This window comes from Amyelois transitella, chromosome 12 (assembly GCF_032362555.1).
Source record: "Amyelois transitella isolate CPQ chromosome 12, ilAmyTran1.1, whole genome shotgun sequence".
Classification (NCBI taxonomy): Eukaryota; Metazoa; Arthropoda; class Insecta; order Lepidoptera; family Pyralidae; genus Amyelois; species Amyelois transitella.
The window spans coordinates 6,801,996-6,818,243 of NC_083515.1; positions in this window are offsets into that span (position 1 = coordinate 6,801,996).

Sequence of the window (16,248 nt, forward strand, 5' to 3'; positions counted from 1 at the left end):
GTTCCAGACAATTTCGGGCCGAGGTTCAGTTTTGTTTGTTATACCTTTATTAAAGGCCTGGTCATTGAAACACTGCTGTTTAAGATACAAATTGTTAATTAAAATATTATTCGTAATATAAATACGTATATACGAGGCAAATTATATAAATTGAACTTACCCCAAAGCCTCCTCGAAAGTTCGTTCGTAGTACTAACTCAACGATGCTAATTTTATATTGTTTTTGTTTCTCAAATGAAACTCCATATATTGAGACTTTTTTGATTATATTCGGAACCAAGACAAACCTAACTTTTAAGAGCAATATGTTTTTTATTTGAAATTTTCGTAAACGCTTATACCTATCGTATGAAAAAGGTAATAAAAGTCATACTAATGCCCGGTCTTCACCTGTTGTAACCAATCCTAAACCTTTAAAATATTCTAATAAAATTAATATTTCTTTACTTTGAATTAATTCAAACTGATCGTTCTATTTCAAAAAAAAACATATTAGACATTTCTTTAAAATATCTAAAGAAAAGGAAAAATACCACTTATGTAACATAACTTTTTTACTTTGAAATTACGACAACCTATTTCTTTTTTATGTATCAACAATTATAATGGTTTAGTATAGGCAAAATTGAAATTTCGAAGACCATTGTTGAGATTTTAAAAGTTTAGTTGATTGATTACCTTCTATCTGAAGTGCTGCTTAATTGAAAGCATAAGTAGGTGATGCATAAAGTTAAGCAATATAACCTCCATATTGTTCGCAGCTCTAGTGAACATGAAGTTTATTTGACGTCATACTCGTAAAATAGGTACTCTTGCCTACTCTAGTGAAGTCTCATAACTTGTGAAACGGTCCCCACGAATACCGAACTTAGACAACTTTGAAAAGGTTCTACTGAACATAAGAATGAAGAAAAATAGAGAAAACTTTTTATACGTGTCACAGTTTGGAGTTTTTAGAGAATGCAGGCAAGGGTTTTTAACCAAGATACTTGTTGGAGGAGTCATTTTGAAAGCAAGACCTCTAATTATAATCGGGTTGGGTATCATTGTGTTTTTTTTTTTAATTTTGATCCATAGTGTTTGCTTAGTATATTTGAAATGGCCAAATTACATAAGTTTAAGTAGTATCACTAAAACTTATTTCTCCGTTAGAATGGGTTATGAGCAGAAACATTGCTTTATAAAGGTGATCAAAAATCAGTTGAAAGTAAATCTGCGCCGTATCAAAATAAGTGAAGCAGAACTGAACTGGAAAGGAATTAGATTAAATTTTGTTTACGTTTTCACTTTTAAGCTTTATTGGAAATGCGCAGGTTTATGACTCAATCAGGATCGAGGATTAAAAAAATATTTGGCAACTTAAATTTAACTTTTACTTATTTTTTTGGGAAATTGCTTCGTTAATTTGGATTAAATTTTGCTTGATTTTTTTTTCTCCGCGATTAATGCGGGGAGCGTAAGACGTTTATGAAAAAAAAAATAGATATTATAGTATATATTCTTTGGGGAGCAAGTTACCTATTAAAATGGCAAAATACCAAAAACTACATCAAGCAGATATTAAAGATATGATTTCATGATTTTTGCCAAGAATAATAATAATAATAAGGCACTCTCACTTATAACGGTGGCACTTTAGTTAATACATACACATAAGTACATCAATAGATAAAAGTTAAAGATTTGATAGTAGACTACTCAAAGGTGGTAGGTGTATGTAATGAAAATATCACACGTCTGAAGCCTCGACGGCAAAATTAGATTTCACTAAGGAGATGTTCCTTCTCCAAACAAAGGGCTCTTGGGGTGTGAACGCTTATCGAGAGTAAGCGAACGACTCTCTAACTTCTTACTTATTTCTTCATCGTGTTATTGTCGATAAAAGGGCGTTATTATTGTGATTAGCCATGGTATCTTCATCTTATAGTAATTTCCATATCGTGCATACCTTAAGTAAAATCTAAATAGCTTACTTAACTAAGTAAAAATACTTACTTGAAAAAACATATATTCTCGCGACATGCTTAAAACAGTGGAGTTGAAAAGATAAAATGACATAATTAGACTAAATCAAAATGTATTTTTTAGAGCATGTAAATTAAGTTTTTACTATTTTTATTAGTATAAGTTTCAGTTGTTCTGTGCTAGTTTGAAAACTAACCGGTGCTCTTACAGTGAGGGAAAACATCGTGAGGAAATCAAACAAACCTACACATTCAGGCAACTGAATGTATAACCTTGATCGATTGCATCGGTTGCGTAGGTCAGATGGAAGTCACTTCCTGTAAAAACCTGACTAACCCTATCCAGGATCTATGGTTAAAGGCATATCCCGGGCTCCTCTTCAGAGTGAATTAAGCCAGGAGGAAGAAGAGTTGCTCTGTGATCATACAAATCTCGAAACCATGATCCCATAATGGGTAAGGCTTCGAGAGTCGTGTCGTGAAGACATGCTTTACCCACTCCAGAACTTTTATTTAATTCTCCTTCTCTGGAGAGAAGCTCCTCTCAGTGATGACACAACCAGAACAAACGGCAGACAAATACACATATCAGAAACAATAACGTTCATAATATGAATATTTGTATAACCTACCAAGAAATATATCTTTTATATTCGCCAACCACAACTACCACGTCCTAACGCGTTAAACGATTAAATAAACATTGCTTTAGTACTCACACTGACGCCATTTCAATGGGAACGTATGAAATGTTAATATTGTGAAAACGTCCGTGTGAGAGATATACTTACCTATGTACATATACAGTCTTGTTATATTTGGGAAGTTTTGAGAGAAATGCGGTTGTGACGCTGGAGGCTGTTGAGAAATCTTCAAGTTCATAATGTATGTTACATGACATGTAATGAACATTTTCCCTGCCATTTCTTACAACCAGCACACGTGTATCACGAACTCCGAAATATAAAAAAAACATAACCTTAGTATATATTAATATTTTAAAGAGTAGATAGAACCCATACCCCCAATGGAATAAAGAAGTCACTAGTATGTATGTGTGTGTAAAAATTCATACAGTCATATTTTTTTATCAATTTTATTACAACTAACATTTGGCTTTCGCCTTATAGAGTAAATACAAAAATTGAAAACCACTTAAACTTAAACATAGTAATGTCTAACTCAGTGAAAAAAGGATCCATTCCCTTGAGTGTTTTCCAATCTTTCCGAAATATACAAACAAACAAACTTTATATCTTTATGATATTAGTAGGTACTGAAAGGGACTATAATCCCAAAAGAGCAATAAAATGTCGGTATATTTTGTGATTCAATCGTGATCTTCGCAAAAATAACTGAGACTATTATTTAAGGGTTTGTATTTACTCGTATTTGTAAATAATATAATTATTACTACAATACATTTATGAAATTGTAACGAAAGAGTAAATTAACAAAGCTGCGTTTTGTAGAGTAATTATAAACACGTGATTATAATGATTTCACATTTCGTTCATATAAACCATTATTAATATAACAACCCCGAAATTTCTCACTTAGGTTAGGAAAATCGTGTAACCGAGATTACATCTCTCCACTTGCCACGACTGCATACTTCTCTTTTACTTCATCCACATTCATGACATGCAAGCTCGTCGATTTCGGGTTTCATTAAAAGGTTTAAACTGTGACATAGACTACTTATTGGCAATTGCTATGGTTACAATAAAAACGAAAATGCTAGTTTACCGAGGGTTGCGATGTAGGCAAAAGCAGTTCCTGATAATCAAATTCTATACCTATAAAAATCTAAGTAGGTATATATGTATGTTAATTCCCAATTATCGCCTTCAAAGAGAACAGCTGTGACCGCATCCGGGAATTGTGCTTAGATAATCTAGTAATATCTACAAGCTTGTGCCGTGTGGTTCCCGGCACCAATACAAAAAAGAATAGGACCACTCCATCTCTTTCCCATGGATGTCGTAAAAGGCGACTAAGGGATAGGCTTACAAACTTGGGATTCTTTTTTAGGCGATGGGCTAGCAACCTGTCACTATTTGAATCTCAATTCTATCATTAAGCCAAATAGCTGAACGTGGCCATTCAGTCTTTTCAAGAGTGTTGGCTCTGTCTACCCCGCAACGGATATAGACGTGACCATATGTATGTATGTATGGTACAATAAATACAACGGGAACTATTGTTTTGACCGTGATGAAAGGTACCCTATGTGCTCCTTCAGACTCTGAATGAATATGACATAGAACATAGAATAAATAAATTAAGTGTAACTACGTTGTATTCAATTATACCTATGTGAAAATAAATAAATAATTATTATTGTTTCGTTTATTTTCCTTCTTCTTTCTGCCTTTACATCGGCACTTCTCCAGAGAGAAGACTGGAATACGCGTTTTGTAATGGGTAAGTTCGGTTTTACACGAAGCGACTCCCTTCTGGCTGCCGCAACCTTTGCTGGAAAACCTATTTCATTTTGAACAATTGTAAAAGCGTTACAAGATGAATGTGATTCCCTTGCTTTTTATGACATCCATTGGAAAGAGATGGAGTGGTCCTATTCTAAAGTGCTGATAACCATACGGCATCAATTCATTTATTATTACTTTTACATTTTCAGATACATAACAAGTATAATATAATTTCACGTAATCAATTAAGTACACGTATCAGAAAAAATGAAACGTGTACGGAATAATCGAATATTAAAATCATGCCATATCGATTATGTTTGCATGACAAATCAATTGAAACCAATATATCAATTGAGTAGCACTGGGAGAGTTAGAACACCATATGAATTTCCAAGAAAACTATGGATCATAAATTTTTTTTGTTTAAAAAGATACAGGTAAACCTAAAATCACCCATAATTTACAGAGAACTACCTCCATTCGTGCAAATTCTTCGGCTTAGGATACCCTTGACCTGACTTTGCGCCAGGCCTTTCCCTTCCAACTTTACCGTTCACACACTCTTTGTATATCATTCCTTAAAATCAGAATTTCAGAAGTGAGAATCACGTATAGTCAACGCACACTTGCCTTCCTGCGACTTTGCTAAGGTAGTTGAATCACCAAATGGGCGGCTTTCCTTGCAACGCCTACCAGGCTGTGGTGGTCATAACTCCATCGACCATCTGTTCTGCGTTATCTGTCTCGCCAATTCTCATTTTAGCGATATAATCCGTTGGGATAATATATCTTTCCTATAGCTTTATAGTCTTCTTTCTTTAGTAAGCTTAGCGATTTTCAAAATCAAAAGGCTGGCATAAAACTTATTTTTATAACAGCCTTTAGACAAATCATATCTTTTGAAAATCATATCGTCAATAAATTCATTACTATGCATGCATAGCATTCAAAGTCCATTTTTAATAGAGGCAATATTGTTTTTTTCTTTCTATCGAGTGATCAAAGTTTGTCTATTAGATACTCAAATTTTACGACTGTTCCTTACTTCTTCATATATTAATTTCAAAAACAGCATTTGAAGAAAAAGGGGTACATAAAAGCAACTATGTTTCGACACACACACATTTTAATGTTTATAAATCATAAATGATTGGTCAACCTTACCTTAACTTACCCTTTTCTTTCTAACAATTCACACAGCAAAACTACATATATATAGGAAGTAATTTTAATATTTTTTTTATAAAAAATTGCTTATTTCTAAGATGTATATCTTCAATTTAATAGTAATTATCGCGCTAATGTTCATTTCTTTTGCTTCGACATTGAAAGGACCGATTTACGATATTTCTGATGCCTCAAATCTCTACGAACAGTACAAAATACAATATAATAAGCATTATAACAATGCCTATGAAAATAACATTCATTATTTGCAATTTGTTAAGAATTTGATAAAATTTAACGAACACAATTCAAAAGACTCCAGTTGGACAATGGGAATCAATCAATTTACGGATATGACAGATGAAGAATTATATCCATATACTCATGGAGTACTCCCGAAGCCCACAAGTTTTTAAGAAGTAAGTATGTACTAGATATTTTAACATCCACACAATTAAAATCTACAAATATTTTTTATTATTTTTCTTCTCTTTTGTATTAAATATTGACTTGAATCATTATATTTTCTACAGTTAAATATTGTATTTACAGGCTTCATTCATTTGATCAGATTCATATTATATGGGCAAAAATCGTATATCAATACGACAACCGTAAACTGGAATCCAGGTATTTGATTTAATTAAACAAAAAATGTAATTTTTGTTTTTTATTTGTTGGAATTTGGATAATTAATTTTTAGTTATTTTATAATTATGCATTCATAACTGTATTTTAAATTGATACGATATCTGGCAATGCTTACATATAAGTATATGTAATTGATCCGCTTTAAATGGTAAATGCCTGTTTTCTTATGGCTCATACTGAAATACGGTTTGGGCAACGAGCAAAGCAAATATCATGCAATTAATGTGCATCAGTATACATGTGTAGATCCAGGATCATGGTCATGCGCACCCTGGGCTCCTCTACAGAGAGGCGAGGATGTGATCGGAGCTAATATCAGGAGGATGAAGAAATGCGCAAATTATATTTTTTAAATTTTATTCATTTGGTGCAGAGTACTCCAATCTTAAAAGTTATCACTAGATACGAGCAAGCAATTTACCTAATTTTATTACTAAATTTAAAGTTGTGTCCTAATATCATTGTCGTTTAAAAAAAATAGAAATTTTCGCGATAGAGGTTTGTAAAAAATAATATCAGACATAACATATATCACATTTTTAATATATCTATCTATATAGCTATAATAAATAATTGTTTATTTCCATGGATATTGTGGTTATGAGTCTGCCTTAATTACGTGCAAGTAAATAGGGTTCCAGTTTAATTAATTGCGAACAGTGTTTATCATAAATTGGGATTGTGTTTGGGAACGATGCTCCGTCGTTGTTGGTTTTACTGAAGGAGTAATTGCTAAAGATATTCAATAATATTTATTTTGTACATAATTTTCAATTTCATACGAAAATTGTTGTATACTTAAGCTTTAGCTATTGGCTTTTCTCTTGTGGATATATCTAAGAAATGTTTCTAAACTGATTAGAAATTTGCTATGTACGTACCTTTTATTTATTCATAAAATCAAATTCTTGAGGCCTCGCCCATATCATGCTATAAAATATTTATGACTAATATTGTTAAATATTAATGAACAAACATGCGTAGCACATTGCATCTTAAGCATATTATGAACTGTGTAAAGTGAGTATGTTAAGACAGTAATACTAATTAACAGACAACTTACACTAATAACAGACAGTATAACAGAATCAGCTCCAATCTAGTAACTTAGATTGAATGTTTGTGTATGCGAGACAAAATTTACGAAAATCTTTGAGATATTCGTTTTAAATTTTTCGTTTTATATCAATGGAATCTAGTTTTTTAATTAGCACTAGACATTTAATACCTGCCACGTCATCCTTTATTAAGGCTAGGTTTTAAGAGCTAGGAGCACTCTAAATTACATTTTCCGTGTGATGCAAGAGCTTAGCAGAAGAATAACTTATATTAAGGTAAGGAGAACACATAATTCTTACGTAAAAGTTTTCAAAAACTGTGTTATATTAATGGTCAAACAATCATCCAACGGTGCGCATAGTGGTCACATCAGCATCACCTGAAATAACTTATGCGCATTAAATACAAGTAAAAACTAAAAAACTACGCTTTATTGCTAATCAAACTAAAAAATAGAAAATAAAATTTAAAGACAAAGGAATTATAAAACAGTAGTAGCAAGTCGAACAATCGGTTATAGTCAATTACCTCCGATTAAAATTATAACAAAATTAAATTTATAAACAAAACAATTGAAATCTGAGTAAAAAGCGTGGGGTGCCTGATGTAGTAAATATTAAAATCATTCTATTAGCATATATTTATGACAAGAGAGTTATGAAAATGAAGTAAAATGCACCCCACGCTTTTTACTCTGATTTAAATTGTTTTGTTTATAAATTTAATTTTGTTATAATTTTAATCGGAGGTAATTGACTATAACCGATTGTTCGACTTGCTACTACTGTTTTATAATTCCTTTGTCTTTAAATTTTATTTTCTATTTTTTAGTTTGATTAGCAATAAAGCGTAGTTTTTTAGTTTTTTTTAAACTATTATTTATTTTCTATTTTTTAGTTTGATTAGCAATAAAACGCCTAGTTTTTTAGTTTTTTTATACAATTATTTTTTGGTAGAATTGTTAACTTCCTACTACTTCTACTACGCTGTATAACTATCTTACTAGAAATGACTTTCGCAACCATGCGCCCATCACCGGAGGTTTTCACAACTAACTTTCTTAAAGTTATATGTGGCCTGATTGGATTAAATCTCATAATATTCTCATCATCATGATTCTTTTTTAGGCGATGGGCTAGCAACCTGTCACTATTTGAATCTCAATTCTATCTTAAAGCCCAATAGCTGAAGGTGGCCTATCAGTCTTTACAAGACTGTTGGCTCTGTCTACCCCGCAAGGGATATAGACGTGATTATATGTATGCATGTATGTATGATGATTGTTAAACCCAGTTGAAAAGAATTTTATAGTGATAAATCACTGTTAATAATATTTTTGACTATCCAGCAAACATAACAATTTTCGATTGTGGCCTTGCCAGGAATCAAACCACAAGATTAAGAGGCAGATTGATACAGGAACAAAAATATTTCAAACATACCTCCACTGCCTTTACAACCAGGAACGCAACAATGTTTATCTGAAGACATCGTGGCACTTTTGTAGTAAAATCTGTCTTTCACAAAAACAAACACAAACTTGGGACTCCTATCTCAAATAATCAGGTACTTTTTACAGGAGTCCTATCTCAAAATATCTGCACAACACAGTGAACACAGTCAGAGTCCAATCTCAGATGATAAAATCACACGAATATCCGGAAGAACAAAGCTCGACTCAACGGAAGATTCCAAACTCTAAATAACGACAAGTTATCAGCACAAAACAAAGTGCAAATAGGTAAATACACAGGCACCGGTAAAAAAACAGAAAGAAAGTTTACAGGTGTTAGAATCGAATTCAAAACTTACTGCAAAACTTATTTTACATAAATAAACAAACTGTCACTCATTTTCCAAGCGAGTATTACAGTGTTGCTATTATAAATATGCAAAAGTTACATAATGTTAATTCAAGAATCGCATTAATATGTTAAATACGTATTAAATATCGCAAAGTTCTGTAGGTAGTAACTTTATTCTTGTATTGTTGTAAATTTAGTTGTTCAATTTTCATTTATTACTTTTGTTTTATTACTTATATATTTTTTATTGTTTTAAAATATTCTACTAATTCTACTATTGTTTCTAATGGTAATTCTAAATGGAGCGATGCGATGAAATAAAAAAACCTCAGGTTAATAGTAACATTATATGGAAATATATTACATCTCTTTTTGGACTCCTTATACGTCAGAACTTCTTGGTTTCTTGTATGGAGATTACTGGCACTGGTGCTATCTCTGTCTCTCTTACTCTCATACGAAGGATCTAAAAATGAATTTATTAATCCTGGCAGTTTTTACTACGTTAATAAGGATAATGAGAAACTCTTATCAAAATATTGCATTGTCATCGGTCCTTGATACGTGTGCAAAGTTTCAAGTTGATCAGACGTTTAGAAATCAGTGAAAATTAAGCTCAAAGATTCCGTTACATACATACATACATACATACATACATACATACATACATACAACCCAAGCTAATAAAAGCGTAGTAAAAAACCTTAAGAAGTTTAATCTAATCAAGTGTAACGTAATGAATGTCACAAGAATGATTGCCATGAACGGTGGAAAAAACAAAAATTAACTTTTTTACTCACTGAAATTGGTAAAACAATACTTTGAAAAGTAATAAAACAATCTTTTTTGTTCTTTCATTAATCTCCCGGAGGCAGATGCCAAGTTTTTCTGATTGCCAATAAGAAATATTAGTACTGTAACAAGATTGCTGTATTTTCCTCTTAAATGTGTCAATAGAGTGAATAAACTTACCTATTTGTAATTAAATTTTCTTAAATATAGGTATGTACTTTGCTTCTTGATTCAGCTAAAAATAAGTATAAAGCTGAAGGTGGCTTTTCAGTATTTTCAATACTGTTGATTTTGTCTACCTCACAAGAGATATAAACATGACTATGTTAGAATAAACGAAGAATAAATTTATGTACGAGTATCTAAAATTTATCTGAAAACTAAGATATTGTCTGTAAGCCAATCGGTTGTCACTCTATGAATCTCAATTTCATCATTAAGCTATCTAGTGACTATTCGTTATCTCTACTTCTTAAGATAAATATACGTGATTTACTTATGTTGAGTAGTTATCGATTAAGATGGATTCTTGTTGATACCTACTCGCGAAAGAGTGCAAACATATACGAGTAGGTATCACACTACCACTACTTACAGAAATCTTCTGTAGTAATAGTAGTTGAAACATAAACCAACATCGGAGAGGTTAAACCAATATCTAAAAAGACATCATCAAACCGTTTTATAGTAACCCCCTATTTTATAAATAGCTACTCCACTATAAAATTTCATCCATTTGGCAACAGGCAGGTGAGTAGTAAGTGAGTTAGGTATCTATTTGAAAAGCGATAACCACATTACGAGTATATGCTGAAATCAAATAGTACAGGAATTTCAACCCTGTCTTTAGAGACAGAGGACTCCTTATACATTTTTTTTCTTTGCAAAATGGAGCATTTTCGTGAGTGACGCTCCTACATCTGATCTTTTTTAATCAATGTCAAAGAATACATTGTAGGAAGGCATTAATTATGTTCTTTCTATTAAACTAGCGAGTCCTCAAACGTTTACAACGCATTCGACTTCTCTTCTTCCTTATTCTTTCAGGGATAGAAAGAGAGAAAGAAAATTAAAACATTAATTATCAACGTTAGTGAATAACTCCGTACGCCCAAGGGTGAGGTTATCGTTTGTGTAATAAAAAAAGCCGTAACGTACGAGGACATCGCTCGATGGAATTTGTTGATTAATATTTTCATTAATCACATTATGATACTTATAAATAGCTATGTATAGGTATAGCTTTATAGAAATATATATATATATAGGTATATATATTTCTATAAAGCTAGCTAGCTACTAAATATACCTATACATATAGATATAGCTTTTACCATAGTCCAATATGGGTTAAGTTCCTCTGCAAAGGTTGATGGCGTCGCTACCTGGAGTCGCGGCCTGGAGTCGCTTCGTGTAAGAACCTGACTTGCCCAATTCAGGATGACATTCAAAAGGCCCACCCCGGGTTTCCCCCCAGAGAGGTGAGTATGTAACCGGAATAGTAGCCAGAAAAGAGAATACTTATAAATAGATATGGTATACACAGATATTTTATTACGGAAAATATATATTCATGAATTTTCAGAACGTGAGAGATATCAAACGGAATATTTAATAAAACCAAATTCAACGTTTATCAGATACTAAATTCCGTATTTAGGTACATTTTTAAATATATAGTATGACTTTATTAAAAACATTTAAATATATAAGGATATGCAACAAAATCGAATAATAAATAGACAATACCTACTGTATTGTCTATTTATGCATTATATCGCTACCATTTTACTGACAAAAGCAAATAAATACACGACGAATGTTCAGAAATTTCCAATCCAATTATTCATTGCTAAACACTAACCGTATGACAATGCTTTTAGAAATGTGTTCAAAGAAAAATGCATCCAGAATAAGTTTCACAGCGTGTAAAATTCAATGAAATGTTGCAAATGGATAAAAACAAAACAGAAGCGTGCACGGACGCGCGGCTCTACGTGCCCCAACACAAAAGATTCATTCGGATTTATTTGAGGAAGTAATAATAGAAGAGTTTTGGATGTCAAATTGCTTTGAAAATTTTTATATTTCATTACGGTATTGTGCTTGGTGGTTTTGGGAGTCACGTATTTATGTTATGAAAAGAAGAAGAGAGAAAAACAAGAACAAATCTCAAGATCTAATCGTGTGATGTTTTTACATTGGAAATAAATATAAATGAAAATATGATTTTTTTTATTCTATCTCTGGCTATCGTCTGGTTTCTGGCAGAGAAGAATAGAATGGAGGAATAAAAATGACCATTAAGGTTTATCAATTAAAGACACCGATTCTTAAAGCCGATTGCGACTAACCTGACCAAAAACACGCTAAATGAGACAAAGAAATACCTAAAAAAATAATGCCATTCTTTACTTTAAATAAGCGCGAGATCAAAATGTGTACACTTTTAATATCATCCACGGTATTTTACTTTTTCCAAGCATTCAAATTTCCAATTCGAATTTTAAAATTCTCTCAAACCCGTTCCCGTCAATCCTCAGACCAAACAACCCGATTTTACATTCGATGTTTTTGACGTATCGATTAGTGCGAACAAAATTCACTGGAATACGGAAGATTCAAATCTGCCGAGAACAATCAGCGCTGTCCAGGCCTTTCGTTAAGCAAACATTGAATGTGTACTAACCTATAATGTGTAAACCTATACTGTCTATTTTTACATATCCGTATTAAGTATTCATTTAGACTTAAACAAAATTGAATAGAGATATTCAGATATTCTTATATATAAATATTATTCTAGAAAACTAACATTATTTCGAAAGATTACATTTTATATTCATTCAAAATATGTACTTGTTTTTAATTTAAATGAATTTAAGGTAATGATGTTCACGATTTATATTTCCATTTTAATACTTTATCGGCAACAAAGTTGTTGTTTCCATTATTTGGACACGTGTCACACTGAATTTACTAATTAGTTGAAAATTAATCTGCTATAATCTGAATGTTCATGGTATTGATTGAATGAAAATAATAGTTATTCAATTACATACCAAAAAAAAAGGTTTTGTATCATCTGTACAGCTTTGGGTATTTTATTGTGTTTATTTGCAATTAAAATCCCTAGACTGAAAAGTTAAACGATTAAACCTAACCACATTGTGATTTTCCCTTTTAACCTTCAGGCTCTTTCTCGAGATTGAATTTTAATTCTATTACCTTGACTGTCTGTTTATGGATCGTTAGGGTGAAAGCAAGGCCACCACAAACAACTTGATGTATATCTAACAGGGCAAAGGCTATCAAGGATTCTCATTACTGAGTCTTGAAAAGTTCGGTAATAATTTTATACAGAATAAAATCTCTAAATTGCGTGGATTATGTGAAATAATGTACAATTTTAGTTTCCTCGTTTTTGAGGGCTGCATAAAAAGATCAGAAGCTTTAATAAAATTTTGAATAAATGCAAAACATAAAATAAAACACCTGGAATTTTAAACATACAGACTTTGTAAAAAAAGGGAATCGTGCACTTCTCAAATCTCAAAATACCTGATTCGACAAAGTAGTAATTATACCGTTCTTCGACATTACTCCTACTATGACAAATCACATATTTAGAAAGTTGAATTCAAATTCATAATAATTTCCAAAATACTAAAAACTTAAACCGAAAATCTAAACCGCGATGATACTTATCTATACATATAATAAAACTGTAAAAATAATTTGTCTGTACATTTAGAATTTTTGACTGAAATGGATAGAGGGACACTTAGTATGAATAATAGAAAGCAAAAATTTTTTTTTTATTTCTTGTGTCTGTCTGTCTGTACATAATATGTATTATCACGATTATCTCCGAAAGTACTGAACCGATTTACTTGAAACTTTCATCAATTGCTTTGTTTTAACTCAGAAAAACATTTAAAGTTTGTTTTATCAAAATCGGTTCACTAAAAAAAAGTTATCGACATTTGAATCTCAAGGCATGAATTTGCCTGCAAATTAGTTACGAAATTTAAAATTCAAAGTCATTTATCATTGAACGACACCAATACAAAAAAGAATAGGACCACTCCATCTCTTTCCCTTGGATGTCCTAAAAGGCGACTAAGGGATAGGCTTACAAACTTGGGATTCTTTTTTAGGCGATGGGCGAGCAATATAATCTAAAAAAATATTTTTTTTTAGATTATATACACTTACATTTTTTTTATAGATTATAGACTACAAATACATATGGTCACGTCTATATCGCTTGCGGGGAATAACAGCCAATAGGCTTGAAAAGACTGAATGGTCACGTTCAGCTGTTTGGCTTTAGGATAGGATTGAGATATTAGATATATATTATTTAAAAAAACTGAAAATCAAAATACTACATATAATAAAACAATGTAACAAAACTGTACAATTAATATTTTGACTGAAACAGATAGAGGATTTTTTTTAGATGTTATGTCTGTCTGTCTGTATCTGACTGTATGATCAAGATTCAACTCGAAATATACGCGGACGAAGTCGCGGGCAACAGCTAGTAACGTAATATGATTAATCTGTATTTAAACCCTTAAAGTAAGATTCTACCTATTAAAGCTACCTATCCCTTAGGGACCATAAAACAAGTGAAGAAGCGTGGGTTATACTGAATACAAAGTTTTTCTCCGGAATATTCCCCTGAGGGGCAATAAGTATAACGTCGTGTATTTTGATTTTACCTTTATTTTTTAATCATCAATATAAGATTGTGTTGTTTTTTTATTCATTAAAATAAAGAAGAGTGTATTTAAGAAAAAAAAATAGTGCTTTTGAAACAGAATTTCAGATTATAAATGAAACATTTTATTTATAATCTGTAATTCTGTTTTTCTTTTGTTGCTTTTTTGATTTGTTTGTTAAAGAATGTAACCAAAATATTTGAATATAACCTTCGATTTCCTTGTTGATTCCAAGATTTTTATTACATCCTTTTCTGAAAACCTTCCTGAATAATTTGAAAAATCCAATTAGTGACATTCCCATTCAAATCACTTATATGGGAGAAAATAGCGAGCATACAAACAGACATACGCCATTTCAAAGGCACTTCATTGCCACATGAAAAATTCCAGATTTTTTTGTTTAAAGTCTAGTTTAATCGCATAATTTACTATCCCCACCTTTGTGTGTATTCCCAGTTTCATCTTCTGTTTGTTTCGTGGCCCGTGATTCTATTTAAATCTTGTTATGAAAATAACATTCAACCCGCATATGTACCTATGTGTATAGCGAGGCCAATTTTGCTTCATATCCCAAAATTATGTTTGGTTTTAATAACAGCTATTGCCGTAACTATTTTCACGTGTTTATTCATTAGAAATTCACTCCGGCATTAAAGTTAGATATGAACAAAAATAGCCACGAATAGTCAAATATATATTGATGACTTACTTTCGCACGCGGTTTAGCTATCGTTTATATCATTAATCGAATCCCATGAAAACAATATTTTTTTCAGGGATGAAATATACTTTTTCTTACTTTGTACTCTTAACCATTTGTATAATCATTTCATTAATATTCAATCAGATAAAGTGTATAAACAATACACTTTACTATATAGGTAGGTATATATTTTATTTAAGTAAGTTTTTCTGAACATACTATTTGAACATTGTAATTTTTTTTATTAATATTGGGATCTTATATTGCTCAAGTCAATGTTCGGGTCCAGATCAGGAAGATATCCATTCGACATCGCCTTATAACAACAAAGCGTACTATGGCTTGTATAAATATTTTCTCCAAGTGCTCAACAGACAGAATATGTGAAAAGGGCTAAAAAGACATGGCTCTCATAACTGTGTCTTTGCAAACGGAAGACCGACCCCAAATGCATAATATACGAGCTGACAGCCGTAAGCAGTTAATCTCCGTATGATAAATGGCAAAGAGGATATTATTTTCTTTTAACAAGCCTTTCACTTTTGTTTTATTTGGCTTTAAAACGGTTAATTAAAATTGAAAGAAATAGTAGCTGAAAACGAATGGAGAGATTACTAGACTATTTCTTGGGAAAAAGGCAGCGAGTTAAAAACGGTTAACTGTCTTTGATAGATTTGTAAATAAACAAATTGTAATAGTTTTATTGTTCTCAATTCAGTTGACGTATTTAGATTGTTGAATTTTATTTTTCAAATTTGGTGGCTCTTATATACAAAAAGAATAAGACCACTCAATCTCTTTCCCATGGATGTCGTAAAAGACAGCTAAGGGACAGGCTTATAAAATTGGGATTCTTCTTTAAGGCGATGGGCTAGCAACCTGTCATTATTTGAATCTCAATTCTATCACTAACCCTAACCGCTGAACGTGGCCAGCCAG